This window comes from Stomoxys calcitrans, chromosome 1 (genome assembly GCF_963082655.1).
Source record: "Stomoxys calcitrans chromosome 1, idStoCalc2.1, whole genome shotgun sequence".
NCBI classification, from domain to species: Eukaryota; Metazoa; Arthropoda; class Insecta; order Diptera; family Muscidae; genus Stomoxys; species Stomoxys calcitrans.
In genome coordinates, this window is record NC_081552.1 from 185,492,800 (window position 1) to 185,518,087 (window position 25,288).

Consider the following 25,288-nt stretch of genomic DNA (forward strand, 5'->3'; position numbering starts at 1 on the left):
CGACGATAGCATAGTTACACGCATCAAATACAACGGCGGCAAACACGGTGGTACATGCAAACCGGAAAGACCAAAAGCCCGATGGAAAGATCAAGTGGTGGGAGACACCTCGAAACTTGGTGTCAGAGATTTTAGAATGAGCGCAGAAGATCGAGGGGCTTGGAACGCTATTGTACGTTCGAGTAGTGGAACAAATATTCTGTCGTAGCCAACTAAAGAAAGAAAAAAAAGATATATTTACGATGGCTTTAGAGTATTTTTCTCTGGATTTTTCTTAAAACATTTCGGATATGTGTTTGTTTCTTAATATAAAAAAACATGTCCGCAAAAGTTTTATACGACTAAATTCGTATTGACAGCACTTTTTCTAAATAATTGTGTACGTTTTTTTTAGATTTGTGATGTTTTTAAGTAAATAAAGGAAGGATTTCAGGCTATTTGAGAAATTATTTATTATTATTGTCGATTCCTCTTTGTGTTTTTCATTTTTTTGGGTAGAGTTGCCAGAGGTAAAAAAATAGATACGGATTTCTGTTAAGGAGGAATTAGAGAAATACATAATCATTAGTGCAAACGAGTTTCTTGTCGACATTTATTTAACTAAACGATGTTCGTTATAAGTTACAGAATTGCGGTACTGGTCTTACTATGGATTTTTTGGCGGATACTTTTGATAACCATGTTTGGATTTTGGGGAATAGTTTACCAAGTGCCAGACGAGAAGTGCTTTCATCCAGTTATTGGGTCAGTCGTGTGAAGTATGCCGTTGTCATCTGTTGTGTTTGTGCAGCTTTTGACATTCCGTTTCCGTGCATTGTCAGATCGAACTTACCCTGCCTACGTTACAAATAAATACGACGATCAAAATGTATATAATATTTGTTGGGTCGGTGCCCCCATTCGTTAGTATTTTGGTTTAAAAAGAGCTTGCAATTGTAAACTTTTTAAAATTATCCACTTTTGTTGGTATTGTTCGAGGTGGCAGGGAGAAATTTAAATTTGATTGGGTGCTGCTTTTTTTTCAATCACCTCTAAATAACCCGTCAAAATAGATCACTTGAGCGCCAACCATTTACTACTCCCCCTCTGGCTCCTGCTCACGATTTTCTTGTTGGTTTTGTGATAACAGCATAGTTGCGGCAGCGGCGGCGGCTTTCATCAAAAAGATAATTTGAATCGATTTATTGTTAACTCTTTCCCATATTCAGTTGGTGTGTGCGACGCCTTTTGGCCTGGAGAAAAGAAAAAAAGGGTAAATGAAACCATAACTAATGGCTAGCTGGCTGTGTGCAAGCTCTTACAAATGCAGCGGGCAAGGAATTCTAGAGACACTTTGGGGCTTTAAAGAGAAATTACATTGTTAACGGGGCCCAAAGGTATGCTGGGCCATATTGTAAGAAAACGCCACAAAGGTCGTCATCTATGATAAAATGTATAGAAAAACAATGCCGAAAAAAGAAAAACAAAAACAACCGAATAGTTTTTCTCTGGGCTATGCTGCTGCTGTTGTTGTTGTTGCTGTTCTCTCTAATCAATTCAAACAAGATGGGAAAGGCCATTTACTTATGAGCATTTTTTTCTCATCAAATGCAACATTCGAATTCCAAGAATTGAATGAATTCGAGACAACGATGACGAAGGCAGGCGGTTGCAGCAATGGCAATGCTGATGCTGCACACCAAAAAAGAAAACAATCGCCGAGTGTGGTTGGCGGCGCATGCCCAACAATGCCAAACTAAAGTTGAACCTTAACAAGATGTAGATGTGCATGGTAGGGAGACTCAGAACACAAAGCAACACCATCAACGATATAAACAAACGAAACTCAAGAAGCGTTCGAGGACAACAACAAGTACATATCCAAAAAAAAAAAAAAAATGCCAAGGAATTACTCGTTCTGAAGGAGACCAAAAACTTCAGCCAACTCATCGAGTCCGGCAAATGCAGCAAGGAAAGCAAATGCATCCATGCAAGCAGTATCATCATCATGGCTATGGCTATTTGGTATTCCCAATCTCAGCTTTGTCTTCTCCTCTCGAGTTTACTCGTAATCATTGTTTTTACTTTACTGCAGCCCTTGTTTTCCTTTACTGTGTTCAGTTGTTTTTGTTGTTTTACGTTAGCTCTACTATGTCTTGTTGTGTTAAGTGTTTAACCTTCAAAAGGTATTTCTCATATCGGAAAAACCAGACAAAAAAAAAACAAAAAACAGCATCACAAACAAGACGAAAAATATAAACAATACAATTCGTGAGAAGAGATCTTTAGTGGCTGATATAAAGATGCTGCGATGATCTCAAATAGAAAAAACGAAATTTAAAAGAAAAATACCGCCAAAATATTCACACACGCTAGCTAGTCTTTCCCGATAGTCTTGTCTGTCTATCTATACACTAGATTTGAACGTTGTTTCCTTGTGTCCTACAAGGAGTATAGATCAAAATGATCTATCATGGGATTAACAAGAATAGTGAGCGTTTCTTTTTAAAGAATCGCATGAATTAGAAAATGTTGGTCTTTTTTGTCTAAAGTGTTCTTTTGTTTTTACTTTAATTCTCAATACTTGGGGAGGACCACCTAGTAGGTGGAAATGTAAATGCTAATTATTTTTCTTGGATTTAATTTCTTTACCTCTGTGTGGTAGCGTAGAGGTTAGCATGTCCGCCTATGACGCTGAACGCCTGGGTTCGAATCCTGTCGAGGCCATCGGAAAATTTTTCAGTAGTGGTTATCCCCTCCTAATGCTGCCGACATTTGTGAGAACTTTTCCATGTTAAAACTTTTCCCCAAAGAGGTATCACTCTGCGGCACGCCGTTCGGACAAGGCTATAAAAAGGAGGGCCCTTCTCATAGAGCTTTAAATTTGAATCGGACATCACTCAGTTATATGGGAGAATTTTGCCCCCAGTTTCTTAGAAAGAATAAGAAACAATTTACACGGCTGACTTTAGGTTCCTTCATATTAACCAACCCGTTTTCAAGGGCTCTAGAAGAGAAAATCGGCCGAACCATGTATTTGTATTTGTATTTTATTATGATAAAACCCATACAAAAGACAGTGTCTTATATAAAGCATGGGTTGGTATATTGATAAATACAATGAGTTCAACAAGTTTTCATTTTAATAGAACAATAATTGGTACAAAATATTTAATAATTTAAGCAAAGTTACTGATACAATATTTAAGTAAAAAAGGTAAAAACAAGTAAAAGCGTGCTAAGTTCGGCCGGGCCGAATCTTATATACCCTCCACCATGGATCGCATTTGTCGAGTTCTTTTCCCGGCATCTCTTCTTAGTCAAAAAAGGATATAAGAAAAGGGTTGCTCTGCTATTAAAACGATATCAAGATAAGGTCCGGTTTGGACCACAATTAAATTATATGTTGGAGACCTGTGAAAAATTTCAGCCAATTCGTATAAGAATTGCGCCCATTGGGGCTCACGAAGTAAAATAGAGAGAACGATTTATATGGAATCTGTATCGGGCTATAGACTGATTCAGAACATAATAAACACGTTTGTTGATGGTCATGAGAGGATCCGTCGTACAAAATTTCAGGCATATCGGATAATAATTGCGACCTCTAGGGGTCAAGAAGTCAAGATCCCAGATCGGTTTATATGGCAGCTATATCAGGTTATGAACCGATTTGAACCTTATTTGACACAGTTGTTGAAAGTAAAAATAAAATACGTCATGCAAAATTTCAGCCAAATCGGATAGGAATTGCGCCCTCTAGAAGCTCAAGAAGTCAAATCCCCAGATCTGTTTATATGACAGCTATATCAGGTTATGAACCGAAATGAACCATACTTGGCACAGTTATTGGATATCACAACGAAATACTTCGTGCTAAAACTCATTCAAATCGGATAAGAATTGTGCCCTCTAGAGGCTCAAGAAGTCAAGACCCAAGATCGGTTTATATGGCAGCTATATCAGGTTATGTACCGATTTGAACCATACTTGGCACAGTTGTTGGATATCATAACAAAATACGTCGTGCAAAATTCCATTCCAATCGGATAAGAATTGCGCCCTCTAGAGGCTTAAGAAGTCAAGACCCAAGATCGGTTTATATGGCAGCTATATCAGGTTATGTACCGATTTGAACCATACTTGGCACAGTTGTTGGATATCATAACAAAATACGTCGTGCAAAATTCCATTACAATCGGATAAGAATTGCGCACTCTAGAGGCTCAAGAAGTCAAAACCAAAGATCGGTTTATATGGCAGCTGCATCATTTTATAAACCGATTTGAACCATACTTGGCACAGTTGTTGGATGTCATAACAAAACACGTCGTGCAAAATTTCATTCTGATTGGATAAAAATTGCGCACTCTAGAGGCTCAAGAAGTCAAGACCCAAGATCGGTTTATATGGCGGCTATATCAAAACATGGACCGATATGGCCCATTTACAATACCAACTGACCTACACTAATAAGAAGTATTTGTGCAAAATTTCAAGCGGCTAGCCTTACTCCTTCGGAAGTTAGCGTGCTTTCGACAGACAGACGGACGGACGGACGGACGGACAGACGGACGGACATGGCTAGATCGACATAAAATGTCACGACGATCAAGAATATATATACTTTATGGGGTCTCAGACGAATATTTCGAGTAGTTACAAACAGAATGACGAAACTAGTATACCCCCCATCTTATGGTGGAGGGTATAAAAAATGTTTAAAAGAGGAAAAAAAACTTTAAAGAAAATGTAACAATTTAATCAAAGTATATATGGGAGCTATATCTAAATCTGAGGAGACCGCCGTAGCGCAGGGGTAAGCATGGACGCCAGGGTTCGAATCCAGGCGAGACCATCAAAAAAAATTTTTCAGCTGTGGGTTTCCCCTCCTAATGCTGGCAACATTTGTGAGGTACTATGCCATGTAAAACTTCTCTCCAAAGAGGTGTCGCATTGCGTCACGTCGTTCGGACTCGGCTATAAAAAGGAGGCCCCTTATCATTGAGCTTAAACTTGAATCGGACTGCACTCATTGATATGTGAGAAGTTTGCCCCTGTTCCTTAATGGAATGTTCAAACTTGCATTTATTGTATATCTAAATCTGATCCGATTTCTATGAAATTCTCCAGTAATCTCAATCATGGCGCGATCGGTGTAGGATATGACCCAACCAAGTTCATTTTTTCTTTCAGATTTCTACATCGACAGGGGTAGTGTTTGTTCTTATTTGCAATTCCTCATTTTAAATACGGTTTGGCCAGACAATTCCAAGTGTTCAAAGAAAGTCGTTCTGGCCTTGTTGGTACGTACAAAAGCGCTGCACAAAACCATTCATTGGTGACTGTTGCTGAACAGCGAGGGGGGGGTCTACATTGAGAACCCAGGAACAGTGTTGTCGTTTTTGGTAGGTTCCTTCCAAAACTGGTAGGTTATTATTCTCTTGGTAGGTTTGTAGGCTGACTTCAATTTTTGGTAGGTGTTTCCAACATATAACTACCAAGTTAATTACCGAAAAAGTCGCAGGGGATGATTCAAAATTAGTTCACTCCGAGTCGTTTCTGTGTATGTGTAAGAGTGCAGAATTTAACCAAGGGGCCAAGGGGGTTACAAAGGGTCTTCAAATTCAAATTTCAAGAAAAAGGGCGTAAGTTCTCATATTGACCATAACTGCTGGTACGAACAGGTCTATATGGGATACATGTGGTCTATACTCAAAACAGGAAAACAGGTCTATATGGGAGCTGCATGCATGTGGTCTATACTCAAAAGTCTCTGTAACGTCGAACATAGGAAGTAAAAGCGCATTTCTGGGCTGAAACACTTAAATCGGTAGATCGCTTTATCCAAACTCAGCACCGTTTTCATTAAAATCGCGGCAAAATACGACTTTATGAGTTCAAGATTAGGCCATCTTTGAACCTAAGGCTAAAGAGTGATTTCAACCAACAAACAGACGGACATGTCTCGATCCCATATGAATAACGACGACAAATGGGATGTTAAATAGCCAAACCTTCGGCGGTATAAATCGTATACCCCATATTTGGTTGTAGAACATTTGGTAGGTTTTGGCAGGGTTTGGTAGGATTTTACTTAAATTTTAGTAGGAAATAATTTTCTTGATTGGTAAGACTGCCCAGGGACTGAGATCTGTTTTGGACTACCTAACCGTTAAACGGTCCTGCAGGCAGCGATCCGGGCGATCACGGAATGCGTGAGGTGGTGTGGTGCTAACGCGAGGACATCGAGTGTAAACATCTTTACAGACAGTAAAATCGCCATAAGTGCAATAAGGTCACGAACAGTCTTGCAGTGTAAGAAGGAGATTAACGCCTTCTCTGAGGATGGCACAATCCGTATCGTTTCGATGCCGGGCCATAACGGGTTAAGGGGGAATGAAAGGGAAGAGGATTTAGCAGAGTACTGCCGTCAGAAAACTTGGTTTACCCCGAGCCTTTCGGGTCGATACAGTCCGAGTTAAGGGCGTGGGCGAACAACATGTAACACTGTGAAACAGTCTGTAGGACGGCGAAAATCCTATGGGGAGATCCGTATCGTGAGAGGACGAGGCTATTACTGAACGGGACACATAGGACTACGAGCTCACTTATGCAAAATCGGTGCAGCAAGTGATAGCATGTGTAGGGCATGTGGGGAAGATGATGAGACGTTGGAGCATTTCCTATGTCATTGCCCGGCTTTCGCGGCTAAAAAACACCGGTACTTCGGTGAGGACACAATACCAGACATGAACCAACTTAGGGGAGTGGTATGTAAAACAATTAAGGATTTTGTAAGTAGCACGGAATTCCTAACTTAGATTTTCGCTTTCGAGTTTCCTTTTTTGTATTTCGAGCGCACAACAAGCCGATTACTGGTTTAGGTGTATGTCCATAGTGGTACCCTCTTTTCAAACGAACCTTACCTATAAATCCACAGCTAAACTCATGTCTCGTATCTTCGCCGCTATGTTGCAAAGAACTACCTTTTGGTGTTGTTGTGATGCTTCTCCCAATAGATCACACTTCCTATAATGCGGTAATATCAGCCGTGTTCTTTTCGGATATCCTATGTGCAGTTTCGCAAAGCATAGTCGTTTGAGGAGGTCGTCAAAATTAGGGAACTCCGTTTTCCTTTTTCTTAGTTTTTCCACAGTATTAGGTTTTTTTTGTTTTTATACCCACCACTTTAGGATAGGGGGTATATTCATTTAGTCATTCCGTTTCTAAGACGAGTTAACGATGTTCATGTGTCTGTCCGTCCCTGTGTCTTTCAGTTGTAATCCTTCTACAGTCTTTAACAAGTAAAAGCGTGCTAAGTTCGGCCGGGCCGAATCTTATATACCCTCCACAATGGATCGCATTTGTCGAGTTCTTTTCTCGGCATCTCTTCTTAGGCAAAAAAGGATATAAGAAAAGAGTTGCTCTGCTATTAAAACGATATCAAGATATGGTCCGGTTCGGACCACAATTAAATTATATGTTGGAGACCTGTGTAAAATTTCAGCCAATTCGTATAAGAATTGCGCCCATTGGGGCTCACGAAGTAAAATAGAGAGAACGATTTATATGGGATCTGTATCGGGCTATAGACTGATTCAGAACACGTTTGTTGATGGTCATGAGAGGATCCATCGTACAAAATTTCAGGCATATCGGATTATAATTGCGACCTCTAGGGGTCAAGAAGTCAAGATCCCAGATCGGTTTATATGGCAGCTATATCAGGTTATGAACCGATTTGAACCTTATTTGACACAGTTGTTGAAAGTAAAAATAAAATACGTCATGCAAAATTTCAGCCAAATCGGATAGGAATTGCGCCCTCTAGAAGCTCAAGAAATCAAATCCCCAGATCTGTTTATATGACAGCTATATCAGGTTATAAACCGATTTGAACCATACTTGGCACAGTTGTTGGATATCATAACGAAATACTTCGTGCAAAAATTCATTCAAATCGGATAAGAATTGTGCCCTCTAGAGGGTCAAGAAGTCAAGACCCAAGATCGGTTTATATGGTAGCTATATCAGGTTATGGACCGATTTGAACCATACTTGGCACTGTTGTTGGATATGATAAGAAAACACGTCGTGCAAATTTTCATTTCAGTCGGATAAGAATTGCGCACTCTAGAGGCTCAAGAATTCAAGACCCAAGATCGGTTTATATGGCAGCTATATCAGGTTATGGACCGATTTCAACCATACTTAGCGCAGTTGTTGGATATCATAACAAAACACGTCGTGCAAAATTTCATTCTGATCGGATAAGAATTGCGCACGCTAGAGGCTCAAGAAGTCAAGACCCAAGATCGGTTTATATGGCAGCTATATCAGGCTATGGACCGATTTGAACCATACTTGACAAAGTTGTTGGATATCATAACAAAACACGTCGTGCAAAATTTCATTCCAATCGGATAAGAATTGCGCACTCTAGAGGCTCAAGAAGTCAAGACCCAAGATCGGTTTATATGGCAGCTATATCAAAACATTGACCGATATGGCCCATTTACTATACCAACCGACTTACACTAATAAGAAGTATTTGTGCAAAATTTCAAGCGGCTAGCTTTACTCCTTCGGAAGTTAGCGTGCTTTCGACAGCAGACGGACGGACGGACGGACAGATGGACGGACATGGCTAGATCGACATAAAATGTCACGACGATCAAGAATATATATACTTTATGGGGTCTCAGACGAATATTTCGAGTAGTTACAAACAGAATGACGAAATTAGTATACCCCCCATCTTATGGTGGAGGGTATAAAAATTGAGATATTGAATTGAAATTTTGCACAGACTCGAATTTCTTCTATATGCGAGTTTAGTTCTTGAATGGTCCAAATCGGAAAATATATAGATATAGCAGCCATACAGACCGATCCGATGATTTAGGGTCTTAAGCCCGTAAAATTTGTTGTTCGATTTCGCTGAAATTTGAAACAGGAAGTTGTTCCAGGGGCCTCGATATTCGAACCGAATATGACCCATATCGGACCATATTTACATATGTAAGTTGCCAATTAGACCGATATGCTGGTAGGGTCTTAATCCCCTAGCAGGCGAATTTATTATACGCTTTCGCTATAATATATTTTCCCGACATCCGACTCAAATATGGTTCAGATCGGTCTATATTCAGATATAGCTGTCATATAGATCGATCTGGCGATTAAGGATCTGGAGTCCATAAAAGCTGCAATAATAACCCGATTTCACTGAAACTTGAAACAGTGAGTTATTTTAAGGTCTTAGTCATCACACTTTTATATGGTCTGGATCCGCTGGCATATATGTAGACCGATCTACCAAAAGAGGTTCTTAAGCCCATAAAAGCCGCAATTATTATCCAATTTCGCTAAAATTTGAATTAGTAAGTTGTTGTAAGCCTCTCGACATTCGACTCAAATATGGTTCAGATAGGACCATATTTAGATATAGCTGTCATATAGACCGATCTGCTGATTTAGGGTCTTAAGTCCATAAAAGCTGCAATTATTATCCGATTTAGCTGAAATTTGAAACAGTAACTTAATTAAAGCCTCACGATTTACGACTCAAATATGGTTCATATCGGTCTATATTCAGATATAGCTGCCATGTTAAGCGATCTGCCGATTAAGGATTTTAAACCCATAAAAGCTGCATGTATACCCCCATTTCGCTGAAACTTGAAACAGTAAGTTATTTTAAACCTTCCGTCTTCACAACCAAATATTATAAGAATCGGACTATATTCAGCTATAGTTGTCTTATAGAGCGATTTGCCTATTTAGGGTCATAGGCTCATAAAAGCTGCATTTATTATCCGATTTCGCAGAAACCTGACACAGTGACTTGTTTTAAACCTCCCGACATGCGACTCACATATGGTCCAGATCAGACTGCTGGTTGTCCCTCATCACCTACGTCACCCATAGTCAGGTTCTTTCTTACAAAAGTTTGTAATGCGTTATAAGATGTAGATTAAGATACATAAAATCATCTTAATAACCACCGCGTTTCGGTTTAACAATAAACATTTCTCAACACCTTCTGCATAAATGAATACTAGTTGAAGCTGGCGTTTGATTTAATTGATTTTCCATTTGAAACTTGGAACGACTAACTGGTTGAATGGCCATACATACCCTTATATGACTTCAATTTCTCCATATAAGCAACAAAATTCCTGCACATAGATTTTAATTTTGCAATTACAATTCATGACATTTTACAATCAATCAATTGAATTATCTAGAATAGTTGCTGTTGTTGTGATTGTGGTTTTGTCGTTTGTATTTTAATTTGCAATTTGCACTATAGCCTACGAATCACAAGGACCCTCACGTTTCCAGGGAAAAACAAAATACATTCCTCATTTTTCCAGTCTTATTGGACTATGGTAGCTGTTATAAACTTCGTATGAAGTCTTTTCTTATGTTCACCCCTTTTTCTCTTAAGGTTCTCACTGGTAATGTTGTAAAATGAAACTCCAGTCGAGTGCAAAACTATAAGAACAACAACATTCATGTGGCTGTAAAGCTGCAACAGCAAGCCAGCCAGCCAACCATATTCTGCTGCATTAACAATGCACTTTTGTATCTGGTATCACCGCATTCCAATCTATGGTTCGGGTTCTTTGGCTCCGTGTGTCGTTGTATTTTTTTTATGTTGCTTTCCACAATGTTGTGGACAACAACGACTAAAGAAAAACCCCCTCAAGAAAAATGCAATACAATATGGTTTTGTACTCTGTTTCTTCTTCTTCTTGGGAGAATGTTTGTTGATTATTTTTTTTCGTTTTCCTTACGATTTCAAGTGTAACCGCATTGTGAGAGGCTTTAAACCGAGTTTTCCACAATAGATTGAACAATTGTTTTTCATTTAAAAATTTTCCCAGGAAACTACCAGGGTTTCCCTTGAATTCCTTAATACATGCACTGCTGTGGCATAGATGGTGGTTAAGGGTGTAAGAACTTTGTTTTCATGTAATTGATACTGTGTATGAACTTGCAATCCAAGGTTGCTGAAGTTGAAGGGATCCAAGGAATATAGAAACAATTGTTGCAAATACCATATACATACCCACCACCATAGGAAGGGGGTAAAATCTCAAAATTTTGACCTGTTACCCTAAATATATATTATTGGTCCCTTTGTCATTCTAAGTCGATCTAGAAATGGCATTCCAACCAGCTGTCCGCTCTTCAAAATCACAATAACGTACGAAAAAATTAGAATTTGCGCTTGAAATTTTGAACAGATACTTCTCATATACACAGGTCGTTGGGGACTACAAATGGACCATGTCAGTTAAAATAAATAAGAACGTGTTAAGTTTGGATACCTACCATTATGGATAAATAAACCATCCTCTTTAATAACAACTCCACTACCACATCTATAGTAATATGCAAATGGGTGCTGGTCTGGATTATACTGGATTTTGGTCCCGATTACTCTTCAACAAGTCACAGTTTCAGTGAAATCGGGCAACACATCCGCTTTTCGTGGGATTAATACCTAAATTGTAAGATCGGTCTATATGGCAGCAATATCTAAAAAGAGTCTGATCTGGACCATATTTGAGTCGAATGTCGGGAGGCTTAATAAAAGTCACTGTGTCAAGTTCCTCCATAAATCGGGTAATAAATGCAGCTCAGTTTATATGACAGCTATATCTGAATATAGACCGATATGAACCAAATTTGAGTCAGATATCGGTAGGCTTTAATCAACTCACTATTTAAAATTTTTGCAAAATCGGATAGTAATTGCGGCTTTTATGGGCTTGTGACCCTCAATCGGCAGATCTGTCTATATGGCAGCTATATATACATACTGTCCGATCTGGACCATATTAAGGTGTGATGACTAAGGGCTTCAAACAACTCACTGTTTCAAGTTTTAGAGAATTCGGGTTATAAATGGACCCTCAATTAGCAGATCGCTCTATACGGCAGCTATATCTGAATATAGACCGATCTGAACCATATTTGAGTCGGATGTCGGGAGGCCTTCAAAAAAAAAATCTCACTGTTTTCAATTTCAACGAAATCGGATAATAAGTGCACCTGTTACGGGCTTAAGACCCTTAACCGGCATATCGATCTAAATGGCAGCTATATGTAGATATAGTCTCAAATTTCAGCTAAATCGGATAAAAAATGCCGCATTTATGTGGCCCATTATGTCCTTTTTCATAATTTTTTTCTACAAAAATGCCCGCACTGACTTTAATATTCTTGTTGCAGGAATAATTCTTATGGAGCACTTGAAATTTGATGATTTTGCAAAAATCCTAATCTAAAATCTTTCGTGATATACATATGCAGTCATTGTAGCAACTAACTAACTTATCTGTGGTGTAATAGGAACGTAGGTGATTGGACTTTGGACTTCCTTTAGAGCAGGGTTCAAATTTAAAAGAAATTTATTGACAAACTTTGTGCATTACTCACCTCACCTTAACTTGTCTGATATCGGTTTTTGCTAGGAAATTTCTTTTCGCATCAAATGCTTCTAAAATGCATGCAAGTAACTCACACATACATATGTATGTGTTTGCACAACATTCTATTCTACCACAAGTGGCCTTTAGCATTGACATTCTTTTTTTTTATTATTTTTTTCCTTTTGAGAAAATGCTGGCTTGGTTTTTACCACCAACATAATTTTGTCAGCAAAGCAAAGAAATTGTTGCTAGAAGAAGTCAAAATCATCTGCAACAATACCAAGAGCATTGTAGTAAGAGGAAGAAGAGACGAGCATACAATTGCAACCAGTTGCTGTATGTTGATCTCTTGGCTTCTTATGCTGGCTAAAAAGAAGAAGAAGAGGAAACTTAATACCATAAAAAGTGGTTAGACTGCATTCCAATGTTTTCAATAAACTGGTAATGTATTGTAGTTTGCTTTGGCTGTTGTTTGTTATGATTATTCATAGACAACAAAAATTGAGCTGAGAAACCACCAACAAGAGGAGACATGGGACATACAAATAGACGGACAACAAATGTATAGAAATATCGTGAGTAAATGTGTGGTCTAGGCAGCGAGTAAAATTAGCATTGCCAGTTTTGTTGCGGACAAAGTTCTCTCTCGCTTTCAGACTCTCTCGTGAGTTTTTTTAGTCTGACTTCTCATTGTTAAGAGCTTAAGTACTTGTTATTATCATTTACCTAGAGTTGCCAACAAACAACTATGTTTCTAAACAAAATGCCTTTGAACTAAATGAGTTTTTTTTTGTTATTAGGGAATAACTTACATCTGTTATATATTTTTGTCTTGATATTTCAAAATTCATTCAATGTATGGTTCAAATCGGTACGCAGGTTAGGTTGAAAAGAGGGTGGGGATTCTAATCCGCCCCATGCCAATATGTATGCAGAAGGACATACAACCGAAGAGATCTATGCCATGAATTCCGTGCTGCTCACACAATCCTTTATCGTTTTTCTTTTTGTGACTCCAAGGTGGTTCAAATCTGATATCGTATCCGCGGATCGGACTCTGTTAGCTGAAATGCCGAGTATTTACTTAAGAAATTTTTATACCCACCATTGAAGGAGGGAGGTATATTCATATTGTCATTCCGTTTGCAACACATCAAAATATCCTTTTCCGACACTACAAAGTATATAAATTCTTGATCAGCGTAAAAATCTAAGACGATCAAGCCATGTCCTTCCATCTGTCCGTCTGTCTGTTGGCATCACGCTACACTCTTTAAAAATAGAGATATTGAGCCGAAATTTTGCACAGATTCTTTTTTGTCCATAAGCAGGTTAAGTTCGAAGATGGGTTATATCGGACTATATCTTGATATTGCCCACATTGCCATTGTCCGATGTCGCTGAAATTTGGGACAGTGAGTTGTGTCCCTTTGACATCCTCCTTCAATTTGGCCCAGATCGGTCCAGATGTGGAAATAGCTGTCATATAGACTGATCTCTCGATTTAAGGTTTTGGGCCCATAAGAGGTACATTTATTGTCCGATGTCGCCGAAATTTGGGACAGTGAGTTCTGTTAGGCTCTTCGAAATTTTTCTGCAAATTGGTTCAAATCGGTCCAGATTTAGCTGCCATATAGACTGATATGTCGATTTAAAGTCTTGGCCCCATAAAAGGCGCATTTATAATCCGATTTCACTGAAATTTGACATAGTGACTTTTGTTAAGCTTTTCGATATCCGTGTCGCGTATGGTTCAGATCGGCTTATTTTTAAATATTAAATTGTAACATATTTCGATATAGCTGCTATGGGGCATAAGGTATGCATTTTTCACCGGATTTTAACGAAAAGTGGTTTACATATATACCCGAGGTGGTGGATATCCAAAGTTCGGCCCGGCCGAACTTAACAACTCCTTTTTACCTGTTCAACTTCTCACCATCTTTCCGCATCTATATAACTTGCCGCATCTATTCTGCATATGTACGCTCGTAGTCTTTTGTGACCCCGACTTATTTCCTACTTTATCTCATTAATAGCCTCCTATTTTCTGGTGATCCGAATTCCCCCATAGGGTCGTCGTCTTGCCGACCGCTCGTTGCCTACATACTTAACTCAGATAACGTGTTACGGCACAGCATAGCTGTGAGTACCACACAGTGTGGAACATTGAGTTCCAATCTGTATGGGGTTCATTGTTGTAACGAGAAGCTTAGTTGCGAGCTTCCGGGCGCGTCCACAGGTTGCGGATAGTGGAATGCTCCATACAGAGTAATTGCAACGGCAGTCGCGGACAATCAACGGTATCGAGTGGAGAGTCTCATTGAGGTGCCGGGCGGCACCGGCTCTTGCACAAATACTGAGTGCCTATGATGCTCGATATGGCAAGGCGAGTTATTGGTGCCTTTAAATTACCAATGGCCACCATGTTCCCGCTGCCATCGGTCCTTTGGACCGTAATGAGCTTGCTCACCTACAGGAGCTTGTCGAGGATCTCCAACTCCACATGAAAATGTGGCTGCAAAACAACAACATTCACAAAGTTCGTCCTCAGAGAAGGTGTTTATCTCCTTACTCTCCAAGACTGTTCGTCACCTAAACTTTCTGGTTGTTTTAGCCCCGATTGCCAGTTCACTGTCCGTAAAATGTCCACACCCTACGTCTTCGCGTTAACACTATACTCTCAGCCTGCTGGACCGAACTTTAGTCAGGCAGTGGGAAAAAGATCGCAGTACCTCCTCAATGTAGAACCCAAGTCCACCATGCTCTCGATCTTCGATCCATCCGTGTAGCGTGAGCCGTTCTCACATACTACCTCAAGTGCCGTCTCTGGGGATCCCATCGGAAACCTCTTTCAAACCCCAGAACAGGAAGCAGGTGGGCGATTAAAGCGAACCCGCAATCATTCTCCCATAGCCACAGTACCTATTAGCCGGATATTTACAAGTTTCCAGTGCCCTGGCAGGCGTTATCCCTATTGCCCGTCCTATTCCAAAACAACATGTTTTCCTCTTGTAATTTTTTTCTTTCAATTTTTCTCCATCGCCGTTCTCCAAACTACTGAGGCGCATGTTAGTTTTATCAAGTTCCTCGAAATCAAACCTCATTTTGAGCCTACGGCACGTTTACCTTGTACCAACATAGTTGACCTTACATTCATATCGTAGTAAGTTCTTATACATATGAAGAATCCGTACGTTGATACCACCGAACGCAATCGGTAGCATGGGAAATTCCTTGTAAAAAATTAAAAAAATCGAAAAAGTTTCATTATCAAATAAACAATTTGGGGTGAGGTGGTCCACCATACACTTGGTTTCAGGGAGTTTATAGGATGAGTCGTCCTCCAAACACTTGGTCCCAAAATTAGTTATCAAATTCATTTTCTAATCTCAAATACCTTTCATTTGAGCTACATATTGGCATTGTCGGTATATGTTTACCCTTTGGGGTGTGTTTTGGGGAAGGGGCGGTGCCCCAAATACATGGTCCCACATTTAATATCAGTAGAACACGAACTACTCCCATGTTTCCCCACGTTTTTGAATCTCAAATATCTTTCATTTAAACCCCTTATTGCAAAAGTGAACAAATATGTCCGGTTTTGAGTATGGGCCCTAAAACCTATCAATATCGAGCTCCACTGTTTTGAAGATCCAAATTGTCTTGGTGAGCAAATACGTCCTATTTGGGGGTTGTTACACAAAGACCTCTCATTTGAGCCCCATATTGCTATGGCCGTAAGTTTGTCCTCTTTGTGGGATGTTTTAAGGGAGGGGTTGCCCCCCAACACTTGGTCCCACATCTGAATATCAGATTCGTATTCTACACTGAAATTCCTTTTATTTAAGCCTCATATTACCATGGTCAGTAAATAAGTCCTGTTTGGGGGGTTTTTTGGAGAAGAGTGGATCCCCAGAACAGTCCCACATTTGGATATCAGATTTGTATTCTACTCGCAAATACCTTTCATTTGAGTTCCATATTGTTGTGATTGGTCTATAAATATATTTGGTGGGTTTTGGGGGTGGGGCGGCCCCCCTAGGTATCCTATCCGATCTGGCGTTTCTGAAAATTAGGGTTAGGGGGAGGTTCCGCCACCCCTTTAGATATCAAAACATGTAGTACACTATTTTCACCACGGGATCATTATGCACCATCAGTAAAAATTTCATGAAAATCGGTTCCGCGTTTTTGAGTCTATAAGGAACACACAAACAAACTGACAAACAAACACAAATTGATTTTTGTATATAAGAAGATTTGTCACTATTATTTTTGTAAATATTTATTTAAATTTGATTACCAATTTTGGTGTTGTCTCTTTTAATTCCCGAAATTCAACATCAATACTTCGAAAAACCTTACACGGCAACTCTGTACATGAAGTTTGATTTAATTCTCATGCTCTCACGCAAATGTTTATCATGAGAACGCCTCCTTTCTTCTGTATCTTTCCATAAATATCTAGTTATCTTGTCTGCCTTGCGCGCTCACTCTCTTTTTGCTCTTGCACTTTTTATACCTTGTCGATTGTGCAGTTGAGGTCTGTTCGATATGCTACGAAAAAGTAAACTTCACTAGTGCTGTTAGTTTGCTGGTGCTAAGACGCACGTAGTCATATAATAAACAAAACAAACCAATATCGAATTAAGATGATTTAAATCGGGATAGATACAATAAATGACATCGCCTTCTACAATTACTATATCTACTGTGTCTTTGGAAGTTTGGTTTGCATTCGAAAATTTGCTTAAATTCCATAAAACGAACCCCAACAACACCAACGCATTAAAAACAAACACGAAAGTCGCTGGAAAATAAACCGCAAAGATAATATAAAAAAATTTAGTGTTTGTTAGATTTGTTTTTAAATAAAAGAAAAAACATACATTAACATTTTATGATCAAGGGAGTTAAATAAGTCGCTTTCGTCTGTGGTGAGTGTCTCATTCATCCTTTGTTTCCTTCTTCTTACTGTCTCTCCCAATGGTTTTTTTTTTATAACTAAATTATACCTGGATCCAGAAAAAAATAGTGTTTGTTTGGAAAGAATGCTCAAAATCCATATTGAACGACAAATCAGTCAGTTCGATACCACACACATCGAAAAATTAAGGACCTGTAGTGGAATTACCTAAGCTTTTTTAACGAAAATTCTAACGTTTAAAACCGATAACAGAAGAATTAACGATTTTGGTGTTCAGTATAGAACTGGCAAATTATCGATAGTCGCAACATTCGATAGTTTTAATAAAAATATCGATACTATCGTTAATTTCCCATCTCCTTTATTTCAAGCGAAAATGAGAACTAAAAATCTGGAGATCGATTTATATAGACCAAATAAAACCAAGATTAAGATGAGTGAATTAAGTTGGAAGTAATGAGAGAAATCATTGTACAAAATGTTGGCCTAATCGGATGAAAATTGCCCTGGGTAGATTTTCAGTGCAAAGTTGAACGAGAAAGTTATCGAAAGGAAGCGAAAATATCCGATCATATTTTATTCAGGTCCCCAGAACTCATATACAAGTCACATTTTCAGACAATAAATCAGCTTTTTTTTTATTTCCAATTGAGACCCTAAATTGGAAGATCGGTCTATATGACAGCTATATCTATATAGTCCGATCTGACTCATGTTTGGGTCGTATGTTGGGAGGCTTAAAACAACTCACTATTTCAAATTTTAAAATCGGGTAATAAATAAAGCTTTTATGAGCTTCAGACCCTTAATCGCCATATCGGTCTATATGAGAGGTATATTTAAATACAGTCCGATCTTTGCCATATTTGGATCAGATGGCAGGGGGCTTAAAACAACTCACTGATTAAAATTTCATCGGAATTGGGCAATAAATGCAGCTTTTATGGGTTCCACACCTTTAAACGGAAGATGGGTCTATATGACAGCAATATCTAAATATAGTTCGATCTGAAACATATTTAAGGCGGATGTGGGGAGACTTAAAACAACTCACTGGTTCCAAATTTCAGCGAAATCGAATAATCGGTCTATATGGCAGATATATCTAAATATAGCCCGATCTGAACCATATTTGGGACAGATGTCGGGAAGCCTAAAACTATTCTCTGTTTCAAATTTCAGCGAAATCGGATAAAAAGTAAAACATTTAAGAGCATTAGACCCTTTACCGGCAGATCGGTCTATATAGCAGCTATATCCAAATATGGTCCGATTTGGCCCGTTCAAGAACTTAACCAGCGTGCATCAAAAAGACGTATCTGCGCCAAATTCAGCTCAATATCTCAATTTTTGAAGGTTGTAGAGTGATTATAACAGACGGATTGATGGATAGACGGACAGACGGGCAAACACACGGACATCGTCAAATCGTCTCAGAATTTTACGACGATCCGAAACATATATACTTTGTAGGGTCGAAAATTGATATTTCGATGTGTTGCAAACGGAGTGACTAAATGAATATACCCCCTATCCTATGGTGGTGGGTATAAAAACGGCCCATTATACGTTATTAATGAACAAATATTATTAAGTGTTATATTTTGTGGCTCTGACCACTCCCGGTTGTTAAAAATTAACAAAATATCAGTTTCCGAATTTTTCACGAAATTTCCATTAAGGAATATCGGGAATAAATTCTCATTTTAATTAGCGGTCTTACTAAAGTTTTAGCTTAATGATGGAGTACCGCTGAGATTCTTCGTAATAAAGATCTTCACTTTTCATTATGAAGTGTCACTAAGTCTTATAGAGAGAATATCCACCGCTGAAAAATAATACTTATGTTCTCGCAAGGTTTCGAACCTAGCTGCTCACCGGCGGAAAAACTAACAAATGTCTAGCATATATACATATATATAGCATATTAACCCTGTCAATAGTGTTGTGGACTTATTTTTCAGATTTGTATACCCTCCACCATAGGGGGTATACTAATTTCGTCATTTCGCTTGTAACACCTCGAAATATTCGTTTAAGACCCCATAATTTCCCCCCATATATTCTTGATTGTCATGACATTTAAAGTCGATCTAGCTATGTCCGTCTGTCGAAAGCACACTAACTATCTAAGGAGTAAAGTTAGACCCTTGAAAATTTGCAAAAATACTTCTTATGAGTGCAGGTCGTTTGGGATTGTAAATGGGCCATATCGGTTCATGTTTTGATACAGCTGTCATATAAACCGATCTTGGATTTTTTCTTCTTGAGTACTTGCAATTCTCATCCGAACTGGCTGAAATTTTGCATAAAGTTATGACTTCCAACAACTGTACTGAGTATGGTTCTATCGGTATATAACCTGATGTAGCTACCATATAAACCGATCTGGGATATTGAATTCCTAGACCTCTAGACGGCGCAATTCTTATCCGATATGGCTGAGAGTTTGCACAAAATGTTTTGATATGATTTCCAACAAGTATAGGTTAAATCAGTACATAACCTGATATAGGTTAAGTTAGGTAAGAGTGGCAGTCTTTTACAGACTCACTTAGACAATTTTAAGTCCATTGTGACAGACCAAGGCTTCTGACGCGAATCGAGCCCACGACACCTGCACTAGTAATCCAAGCACGCTACCAACTCGGCTACCGGGCCGCCCAGATATAGCTGCCATATAAATCGATCTGTTATTTCGACTTCTGAGGCTTTTAGAGGGCGCAATTCTTATCCGATTTGGCTGAAATTTTGTACAACGGCTTCTTCCATGACCTTCAATATACGTGTCCAATATGGTCTAAATCGATTTATAGCCTGATACAGCTCCCATATAAACCGGTCTCCCGATTATGCTTCTTGATCCCCTACAAGGCGCAATTCTTAACCGAATGGACTGAAATGTTACCCAATGACTTCTACTATGGTCTTCAACATTCAATTCATTTATGGCCCGCGTCGGACTATAACATGACAATCCCTATCCATTATACAACAAATCTCTGTATAAAACAAGTAAATTGTTAGCAATTCAAATAAAATATTTCGATTACAGTTCAAAGTGGTTCTTCTAACGATAACAAATGTTATCGAGATGGGTCTATTATTCCAAATTTGTGGCTTTGAAACGTTTTTAGAAACGATATTCTACTTTCTGGGTGCTTTATTATAAAAATACTGGTGTTTGTTATTTCCTCTTAAATATTGACTTGTGTTCATGGCTTCGTTTTTATTTATTCATTCAATGTAAAGGGCCCATAAGGTAGACATCTATTGTCAGTTGGCAACATTGCCATATTTTCCGATAGCATGATAGATATTTGCAAAACGTATACGATTTAATTGATTGGGTTTTGTTTGTCATAAAAAATGTTTTAATTTATTCTTAGCATATTGCAATAATAAATATTAATAAATTCTGTGTGCATTAATCATTATTGCGTTTAATGATTTAATGAAAGGAAAACTTAGAAAGTTCCGCATTTAGTTGAGAATAATCATGCAGTTTTTATGGATTATCTTCAAAAGCAATCGTTAATTTATGATAGCTTTTTCTGTAGTTTACATGTGGGTTTTTAGTTCATTTAATGAACAAATCGATATCTGTGTGTGTGTGAGTGTATATTAGTTAGCGAAGCTACTCCCATATATGTATGTATCTTGGATTTTCTTTGTAATCCATTTCCAACATATTGCACTTCTCTGTCAACAACTGCGACAACATCGACGAGGTACTTATATACAATTGTTATGTTGCCGTTACCACCATCCATGCAACCATACACTCACTCAACCATACTACACTGCTGTGCATTGAACCTTTTCAAAAAGTTTTTCACTTCCCATTGATGTTTTTTTTTTTTTTGATTCAGCTTTTTTGTTTGTTTGTCAAGTCTACGACTTTGTTGTGCGCACAACGGCCCTGAGTTGTAATATAGAGCCGTTCCTTTCTAACCTCCATTGAACAGAGTTGGCGACTGTTGCTGGAGTATGATGGTTACTATAATATATGCTGCTAATCGGTGTAATGTTTATGTCTGCAGCATTGGCTGTTTCTACTCCTCTTACGCGTCTTTTGGTGTTTTTTTTATTTTATTTACTACTATATGGCCATGTTGGAGTAAAACAATACTATTGAGTTGGCTGGGTTTTGGGAAATTTTAACGATATGCGGCTGTGGTGCTCTGGCATGACTGCATTTATGTTGCATGCTGTCTGTGAAAGAGAGAGATAAAAGAGAGCCTTGGGGATATGGAGAGCTACATGTCAATAGTGGGCTATTGCTTGGGCTCTGGTGTCTGTTTGTCATTGTAGCCTGCTTGACTGATTCCCAGATTCAGATTATGGCTGTGGTTGGTCTTGGTGTGCTATGTTCATTTGTTTGTTGTAATTGCAACGAGGCTTGTTTGACTGCATTCCACAGAAACTTTCTCACAGTCTTGGAGGTTTTCGAAAAGCACTGTTGTGTGGTGTGCTGGTGCCCAAGATGCTGACGTGCCCGCTGGCAGCAAGCAGCTCCGCCAACCCCCCAGACGCAATCTCCTGCTTTTGGGTACAAAGTTTGCTGAAGATATGTTATGTTGGTGGCCATTCGTGAGTTGTTTGAGGCGAGAAGTACTTCTCGAGATGAAGAAGGAATGGAATAAAAACATTGATTGCTTTAAGCCATTTAAACATACACAGCCAGCCACCAGTGCTCATAATGGCAAAAATAAAGCGAGGAGCTCATTCAAGCCCAGGGTTTAGTTAAGCAAGAGTCATACATTCTCTCAGTCCAGTCATCATTAATGAAAACAAGTAAAAGCGTGCTAAGTTCGGCCGGGCCGAATCTTATATACCCTCCACCATGGATCGCATTTGTCGAGTTCTTTTCCCGGCATCTCTTCTTAGGCAAAAAAGGATATAAGAAAAGAGTTGCTTTGCTATTAAAACGATATCAAGATATGGTCCGGTTCGGACCACAATTAAATTATATGTTGGAGACCTGTGTAAAATTTCAGCCAATTCGTATAAGAATTGCGCCCATTGGGGCTCACGAAGTAAAATAGAGAGAACGATTTATATGGGATCTGTATTTATATGGGATCTGTATCTATAGACCGAATAAGACCATAATAAACACGTTTGTTGATGGTCATGAGAGGATCCGTCGTACAATATTTCAGGCATATCGGATAATAATTGCGACCTCTAGGGGTCAAGAAGTCAAGATCCCAGATCGGTTTATATGGCAGCTATATCAGGTTATGAACCGATTTGAACCTTATTTGACACAGTTGTTGAAAGTAAAAATAAAATACGTTGCGCCCTCTAAAAGCTCAAGAACTCAAATGCCCAGATCTGTTTATATGACAGCTATATAAGGTTATGGACCGATTTCAACCATACTTGGCACAGTTGTTGGATATCATAACGAAATACTCCGTGCAAAAATTCATTCAAATCGGATAAGAATTGTGCCCTCTAGAGGCTCAAGAAGTCAAGACCCAAGATCGGTTTATATGGCAGCTATATCAGGTTATGGACCGATTTAAACCATACTTGGCACAGTTATTGGGAACCATAACAAAACACGTCGTGCAAAATTTCATTTCAATCGCATAAGAATTGCGCACTCTAGAGGCTCAAGAAGTCAAGACCCAAGATCGGTTTATATGGCAGCTATATCAGGTTATGGACCGATTTAAACCATACTTGGCACAGTTGTTGGGTACCATAACAAAACACGTCGTGCAAAATTTCATTTCAATCGGATAAGAATTGCGCTCTCTAGAGGCTCAAGAAGTCAAGACCCAAGATCGGTTTATATGGCAGCTATATCAGGTTATGGACCGATTTGAACCATACTTGGCACAGTTGTTGAATATAATAACAAAACACGTCGTGCAAAATTTCATTCTGATCGGATAAGAATTGCGCACGCTAGAGGCTCAAGAAGTCAAGACCCAAGATCGGTTTATATGGCAGCTATATCAGGTTATGGACCGATTTGAACCATTCCTGGCACAGTTGTTGGATATCATAACACAACATGTCGTGCAAAATTTCATTTCAATCGGATAAGAATTGCGCTCTCTAGAGGCTCAAGAAGTCAAGACCCAAGATCGGTTTATATGGCAGCTATATCAGGTTATGGACCGATTTGAACTATACTTGTCGCAGTTGTTGGATATTATAACGAAACACGTCGTGCAAAATTTCATTCCAATCGGATAAGAATTGCGCACTCTAGAGGCTCAAGAAGTCAAGACCCATGATCGGTTTATATGGCAGCTATATCAAAACATGGACCGATATGGCCCATTTACAATACCAACCGACCTACACTAATAAGAAGTATTTGTGCAAAATTTCAAGCGGCTAGCTTTACTCCTTCGGAAGTTAGCGTGCTTTCGACAGACAGACGGACGGACGGACGGACGGACGGACGGACGGACAGACGGACGGACATGGCTAGATCGACATAAAATGTTACGACGATCAAGAATATATATACTTTATGGGGTCTCAGACGAATATTTCGAGTAGTTACAAACAGAATGACGAAATTAGTATACCCCCCATCTTATGGTGGAGGGTATAAAAAGGCTGTAGTTATGGCTATGGTTCAGTTGTTGGTTTGGCTTAGCGTTTGCGGATGATGATAATGGTGGCTTGGTTAGTTAGTTGGCCAACCAACATCCACCAGCTTCTGCAATCGTGTTTCTCCGCTATATGGTTGTAATGTTGCACAATGGGATAGATTCGCAAAAACAACTAGTAAAAATATCCCTATTGAGAATGGGTGTTAACGAGATCATGTGTAAAATTTCAAGAAGCAGTCCTCGGACAAAATAAATAATAATTTAAGTCCAATATCGCGGAAAGAAAAAAAAAAAAAAACAAAAATGTTGGAAGTAATACCACAAATGAATATTTAGCAGCCCAAACAAATTTTCGAAAATCCAAGTTGTCCAACTTTTGGGGCCCGCCATGAAGCCTTGAATTTTTTTACATTATCTCGTTATCACCTCTGCCCAAATTGTTGAAAATGTGAAGGTCTCATCTCTAACCATTCTTAAACCGGAGTGTTTTATACCCTCCACCATAGGATGGGGGTATACTAATTTCGTCATTCTGTTTGTAACTCCTCGAAATATTCGTCTAAAACACCATAAAGTATATATATATATATATAAAAAAACTTCTCATTAGTGTAGGTCGGTTGGTATTGTAAATGGGTTATATCGGCCCATGTTTTGCTATAGCTGCCATATAAACCGATCTTGGATCTTGACTTCTTGCGTCACTAGATACTAATCCGATTTGGCTGTAATTTTGCATGAGGCGTTTTATTATGACTTCCAACAACTGTGCTGAGTATGATTGAAATCGGTCCATAACCTGATATATTGTAGCTGTAATATGAATCGATTTACCTGAAATTTTGCACGACGTGTTTTGTTATGGCTTCCATCAACTGGGCTAAGTATGGTCTAAATCGGTACATAACCCGATCTCTCTATTTTACTTCTTGAGCCCTTAAAGGCCACAATTCTTACTCGAATTAGCTGACATTTTACGCAATGACTTCTACTATGGACTTCAACATTCAATTCAATTATGGTCCTAATCGGACCATAACTTGATTTAGCTCCAATATTATAGCAATTCTTTTATTTTGCCCTTTGCTTGCCTAAAAAGAGATATCGGGACTCGGCAAACGCGATCTATGGAGGAGGGTATATAAGATTCGGTCCGGCCGAACTTTGCAGGCTTTTACTTGTTTTTTTCGCTTTCATCCCACTGTGTGTTGGCTTGTTTCTGTGGAAACAAAAACAAAATAATAGCAGAAAATACACATTTGGTTTACAATCACAATCACCTTCTGCGTGTTGGTTTTGCCCAGAAACATAACATGGCTAAAAATTTTTAGCTGCCAGAAGACAAA

The 25,288-nt window shown here is 38.9% G+C and overlaps 1 protein-coding gene across 4 annotated transcripts in view; it reads left to right on the top strand.

The window, feature by feature from the left end:
* The window catches only part of LOC106090691 (death-associated inhibitor of apoptosis 1), a 154,345-nt gene that overhangs the window by 114,492 nt on the left and 14,565 nt on the right, over positions 1 to 25,288 (top strand). The window contains exon 1 of one of the 4 annotated variants that reach the window (XM_013256972.2): positions 17,006 to 17,368. The exons of the other annotated variants lie outside the window; for them this stretch is intronic. The gene's annotated coding sequence lies outside the window, so the exon portion shown is untranslated. Of the gene's footprint in view, positions 1 to 17,005; positions 17,369 to 25,288 lie in introns of those variants that run through there. 4 annotated transcript variants of the gene reach the window in all.